Genomic DNA, 6,165 nt, shown 5'->3' with positions numbered 1-6,165 from the left:
AGAAACTCAGCCCAAGCAAACTCCTGCAGTTCCCAGCCTCTGTCCCAGCCCCTGGGTTACTTGTCGGTTGTCTCCATTACCACCATCCTCTGACTTGAATCGGGTCGTTAATCTCCTTCCTTTCAGGCACAGCACCTCTTCCTGGAGATAAATGTACAGGCTGAGTTCACCCAGAGCCCTCCACACGCTGCCTGGAGGCCTTCGTTGACACTCCGGGAGAGACCCATGAGAAAGAAACTGTCTGGCAAAAAACCCACTCTCTACCCATCACCCTTAGGAAGCTTACTTGTTTTCCCCAAGTTTAGACCAACTACCCATTCTTGGGAGACTCTGAAATACCAGAATAGCTTAAGGGTTGAGAAGAGCTAACAGGAATGTCTGTTTCACTCTTTGAATACCTCCCATGAGATAAGCTTCACGGTGTCACCTAGTTCTAAACCCTCAAACCTAGACTCCTCAAATACCCTCTTACCCTGGAGTTCAAGGATCATTTGCCCCTCCATTTTTCCTTATTGGTTTCCATATAAAAGTCACTCATTGTTTTCCTTCCAGCTTACATCTGGCTCCTGAAAGGACTCCTTTAAATCCTTTGATGAGAATCATCAAAACATGCAGAAGGCTGGTTCCTTTCAATTCTTGTGCAGAGTAGCCATGGTGGACTTCAAACAGGAATATGGTACCTCCCTTGCCTTCAAGGAGCCCACGCTTTCCCTTCAACTCTAAAAAAGTATGCCCTCCCTGTACAGTGTCTGTAAAACGTAGTGACAAAGTACTTCATAGCTTTGGAGAAAGAGCGAGGGTGGAAACAGACTTTGCCCTTACATTTGATGCCCCGTAACCATAACAACCGATGGTTTAAGTAACCATCAACCCACTGAGGGGCTAAGTTTTCCAAAAACCATTTTCAAAAGGGGAAAACTCCCCTGCACCAACTCCCGCGTCGGCCGTGTAATTTGGGCAGCGTGCATGGCGCAACTGAAGTGGCTGTGCATTCCTTCTCCAGGTCCCTCGGTTTCGCTGGTGTGCTCGCCAGCGGCCAGCAGCCACAGCCTCCACCGTCACATCCGCGCTCCCGGGCAGGGCACCTGGCGTTAGGCCTCAGCCCAATGTCACTTGTTAACCTTCCGATCCCCTGACTGTCGGCACGCCGCCGCCTCCTGTCTAAGGCACGCAAACCACCTCACGGCCACCCGCGATTTCCAGGAGTTGGAGAAAAACAACCCGAGCGCAGTCAGCCCCTGACAGATTCGCGTAAAAGTAACCGCGGTTCTCGACTTGCAAGCATTTCGTGACGTGGGCGAGGGGGGCGGCAGGAACCCGGGGCCCCATTCATAAAATTACAAGCTGTTTTGCCTTAGTTTGCTTGTGGACTGCCCTCCCTGGCCCGGGCCGAGCCAGCGCGTCTGTCGGGGTCAAGCCCAAACCGCCACACCCGACCCCAAAGGAAAGAGGGGTTCGCCCGGGGGCGTCGCGGGTGGGCGTCCCCATCAACACCCGGCCGTGACAGCGGGGCGGGGCTCTGGGGGAGCCCGATCCCCGCGCCCCGCCTCACCAACGGCCGCCGGCCCCCGGCGCAGCCCGGACCCAGCGGGGTCGGACCGCCCCCAGCCCGGGCCTTCTCCGCGGGCGCTCCTTCCACCGCCCCCCGCCCGGCCCCGGTCGCGCTTACCCCGGCTCCGCTGGCTCCTTCATTGTACTGCGCCGGCGCCCGTGCTCCGCGGCCGCCGCGGCTCCGGTTAGGGCTCCGGCTCGGGCTCCGGCCGCTGTCCTGCCGCCCGCCCGCCCCCGGGCACCGGCCGCCCCGCCCCGCCGGCGGACCCGCCCCGCGCCCGCGGCCGCCGCCGCCAACCAGAGTGCGGCAGGGGCGGAGCAGGCCGCGCGCCAGGCCCGGCCAATCCAGCCCCTACCCGCACGCCGGGGAGCGGCCGCGGAAATGGGCGCGCGATTGGTCAGGTCTGTTAAAGGGACCGCCGCCCACGGGGCTAGAGAGGCCGTGGCAGGGTTACCTGCAAGAGTCTGGATGGGAGGGGTAAAAGCTTCTTTTCTCTCCCAGCCGGGCTGCAGTGCTTTCTTCAGCTCTTTGCACTTATTGATTTCCTCTTCCTGCAGCCTAGCAAACAAGTGGAGACAGAATCTGCCCCGGTCGGAGGGAGAAACTGAGGCTACGAGAACCAGGGGTCCCACGCGGGGCATATTCACTCAGATTTGGGTTTTAGAAGGCAGTCATCTATCCCGTCCAATCCCAGAAATTCACTTAAAAAGGCACATTCGCAGTCTCACCCTGGAAGATTTTAACAATAAGATCCCTAGGTCCCTGAGTCTCTAATTCCCCACTTCTGGAATGGGACTGGGGAAAATATGCATTTTTCAACATCCCCCTCCCCCGCCCCCAGGTGAATCTAATGTAGGTGGTACAAACAAGATCCACACATGCTCCTCAGGTACATGTTTCGAGTCCATCATAGTAATGAAATTCAAATTTAACTGTCCAAAATAAAGCTAAACTCTTTTTTATCCTCAAAATCAGTAATATGGCTGGGAGACTTTCTAGCAGGGCTGGAGGTCGCCTACTAAGAAACTCAGAGCAGTTACCTGCGTGGGTCATGCTAAGAACTGAATTTGAAGGGAACTGGACTGGGATGAAGCAACAAACCAGTCTAGTTCTCTGACTGGTGAGACAGTGCTGAAATATCTTAATGGCAAACACACCCAGACCCAGTCATAAGCCCAGGAGGGTGCCTTACCCCTCTGGAGCTTCCTTCCAATGAGTTGAGGCCTGCCTACCCTCCCAGCCACATTCCTCTTCTCATCCCCAGTGTCCCAGATACACATCTGACCCAGAAATTACTGCCTTCAATTTCAAGGTCAGCCACCTTCACCTAGACCCCTCCTATAAGGAGAAAACGGCCTCCACAGAACACCCCATATTTTGCTGTAATATCTGCTAGGTGCCGTATTTACCAAGGACAGCTCCACACACACACATCAATCAGCCTTGTCAGGGTTAAGTCTCTGGGTTGCTGATATCACTGCCTGGTATTACCATGTCTCCTCTTGGCATTCCCAAAGGAAAAGGAACTCTTGTCTCAATAGGAGAGGGCTCCATTCATGGATATCTGGAAATGTGCAACAAGGGCGATTATCAGTGGAAAAACAGCCCCAGACTCTTTTGGGCTACATCCTAAAACCCCCACCTCAGTGGGGGTTGGGGAGGGGTAGTCCCTGAAGCTGTAACCCTCAAGGGTCCTTGGAAGCTGGCAAGGTGCATCTCAGAGTGCCCACCCACCTCTGTGCCCATTCCAAGCTCTACGTAAATATTAGATTCATTAATACTTTATCAATCTGACCTCAAACTAGAGGCCAATAAGATCCAGCAGGAACACTTAGAAGGATCCCTTCTTTTTGAAAAGTGAGGAATTTGGATGCTTTGAAAAATAAATGAATACATAACAACAGAATAATCTAACACTTCCTACCTATTAAGAGGCTACTATGCACCTTACTATGTCAAGGCCTTTGCACATATTAATTCATTGAAACCTTACAATAACCCTGTGTGGTAGATAGGATTGCTCTTTTCTCCATTTCATGGATGCAGAAACTGAAGCCCAGAGAGGATTGCTGATGCGTCCAAGATCACAAGACTAGCTAAAGAAAGAGCCAGCATTCATGACCCTAATGACCAGGATCCTCCTAACTGCTCTGCTCCAGTGCCTGCCAAAAATGCCCTTTGTTGCTGCCAGAAACAGGGTGGACAACTTCAAATGGCAAAAAGAAGCAAATATCACTAATCTTCACCAAAAGACAGTGTGATATAGAAGCACTGCCTTGGAGTTGAAGTTCCATTGTTCTAACTTACATCTGTTTGACTTTGGACAAGTTACATAATTAACTCTCTTTGAGCCTTGGATTGCTCATCTATAAAGTGGGATCATAAATTCTGCCTCCTTGGGCTGGTATGAAAATCCAGTCAAATAAAGAATATACATATAGAGAGAGATATAGATAGATATAGATAGATAGATGATATAGATATAGATATAGATATAGATATAGATATGAACATACATGGACTTTGAACTTTTAAATGAAAAGAGTAATTTTTGAGCGTGGCATCTGTGACTCACTACGGTAACCTGTGACAAAGGTCAGGTATTGTGAGGCTAAATTCAGATATCAAGCAAGATTCCTTACTCTTTCCCCTAAAGAGTTGCTCTTTATGTTCATCATGTACAAAGTAAAATAAGTTTTTGTACCGACAGCACAGGTAGAAGTCATAGAAATTCAAGCCCAAGTTAGTATTATTCTGCTATCTGCCCCCCATCTTTGTCCCCAACCCTCAACCCAGTCTCTCGCACAACCCGGACTGCAGCTTAAGCCTACCTAGGTTCTGGTATATTTGAATTATTCCCCATTAGGACATTTCAAGATAATCCCTATTTTCCCCAAAAACTCTAAACAAACAAAAATGCTCTAAGATTTTTAATTCAATGTTTTGACACTGCATTGCACTTTCGAAGGGAGAAATGGTTGCGACAGACATATACAAACACAAAAAAGTTGATCCGCTCGTATGCCTACTGTATGCCTACTTGTATGTACTATTAGTGAGCAATCACGGAGAGCTCAGTAAGTCCCAGGTGGTGTACTAAGCACTGGGGATAAAAGGTAACTATAAAAAAGTGTAAAAAAAAAAAAAGGTGGAATTTGGGTACTCGGTCTAGTAGAGAAAGATCAGCAAGTTGATAGACCATCAGAGGCTTCTGCAAATGTAAGCCCAGGAGGTATGGGGCACAGACTAGACACTAATAACCCCTGGGGAACATATGAGGTTTTAGGGGTGGCCAGATGAGCACTATTAAGAAGAGAAACCAGAAGGGGGATAAAAAACCAAGGAAGAGTGTGGTCACCAAAGCCAAGGGAGAAGATATTGGAGAAGGAGGAAGTGGTCAATAGCAACATAGCCTCAGAAGGTTCAAGTTGGAAGAGGTCTGAACAGTGAATCTTGGGATTTGGAAATTAGATTGTTATTGGGTTACCGACCAAAGCGGTGTAGGTGGGCCTGGAAATGCAGAGGACGCCCAGAGCTGGGCTGAGGAGAAGAGCTCAGAAAAGAGAATAAAGAGGTTGGGCAAGAGAGGACCCATGGGACAGGGTCCCAGGAGGCCGGCAGGGAAAGGCAGCAGTCCTGGGGCAGGAAGAGGGTCGGCTCTTCCACTGCGGTAGAGCTCGATGCAGCTAAGAAGGGGTGTGGGTGCAGCTTCATTCATAGGTGGAAGGCAGGAAGTTGAGGAAATTCCTGCCTGCTGGCTTCTATTTTTTTAGCTCTAAAGCAAAGTCATCTCTTGAGAGTAGGTGGGAGGTGATAACAGGGGTTTGAAGGAAACAGTGAAGAACTGGAAAAGCGTCTGAGAGGAATGAAAGAGGGAGCTGCCAGATTGAGAGGGAGAATTCCGGGCAGCCCCACGGGCCCATGCACTTGAGGCGGCCCCAGGACTGTGGAGGGCTAGGCAGCTGGGCCCAGGTGTGGAGAATCGAGAGTCAAGAATCTACAGGATCAGGAACAAGAGGAAAACAAAACAGCTTGGGGATGCCTGAGTGGCTCAGTTGGTTGTATCTGCCCTCGCCTCAGATCTTGATCCCACAGTCCTGGAATCGAGTCCCACATCCGGCTCCTTGCTCAGCAGGGAGCCTGCTTCTCCCTCTGCCTGCCACTCCCCCTGCTTGTACTCTCTCTCTGACAAATAAATAAATCAAATCTTCAAAAAAAAAAAAAAAAGAAAAAGAAAACAAAACAAAACAGCTCGGATATTGATAACAGGGGGTTTGAAGTGATGGGTCCTGGGTCCTGTGTCGGTTGGAGATAGAAGGAAACCCAAAGAGAAGGGGATAAGCAGGGGGAAAGACATGGCAGCAGGAGAGATGAGAAGAACCAGCTTTGCTTTCATCCGGAGTGGGATGGTAGAGGCAAGGTTTTCACAGAAGAATGTGGCCACAGAATTGGAACTTCTGAAGATGCTTCAGCTCCTGGTTTCCCCTCCCTCGGTTCCCTATGAAGAATGATCAGCCACGGTGAGGCCTCCAGCACGTTCTGTTTGCTCTGCACCAGCGCTGGGGTGACGCTCCAAAATGATGGGGGTGGGAGGAGTGGGGAGAACATATTGT

At 50.4% G+C, this 6,165-nt stretch overlaps 1 protein-coding gene across 2 annotated transcripts in view; it reads right to left on the bottom strand.

Annotated features, from left to right (window-relative positions):
* TEX2 (testis expressed 2) overlaps positions 1-1,808 on the bottom strand; it is a 100,686-nt gene extending 98,878 nt beyond the window's left edge. The window contains exon 1 of one of the 2 annotated variants that reach the window (XM_045814478.2): positions 1,670-1,808. The gene's annotated coding sequence lies outside the window, so the exon portion shown is untranslated. The remainder of the gene's footprint in view (positions 1-1,669) is intronic. The other variant, XM_087854215.1, reaches the window with a different exon arrangement.
* Positions 1,809-6,165: the final 4,357 nt, after the last annotated feature.

The sequence above is a fragment of the Ursus americanus genome, chromosome 23 (assembly GCF_024610735.1).
Source record: "Ursus americanus isolate L20-20 chromosome 23, mUrsAme1.1.p, whole genome shotgun sequence".
Taxonomy (NCBI): Eukaryota; Metazoa; Chordata; class Mammalia; order Carnivora; family Ursidae; genus Ursus; species Ursus americanus.
Note: the sequence above shows the minus strand (reverse complement) of the source record. Positions and strands in the feature narration are given on the sequence as shown.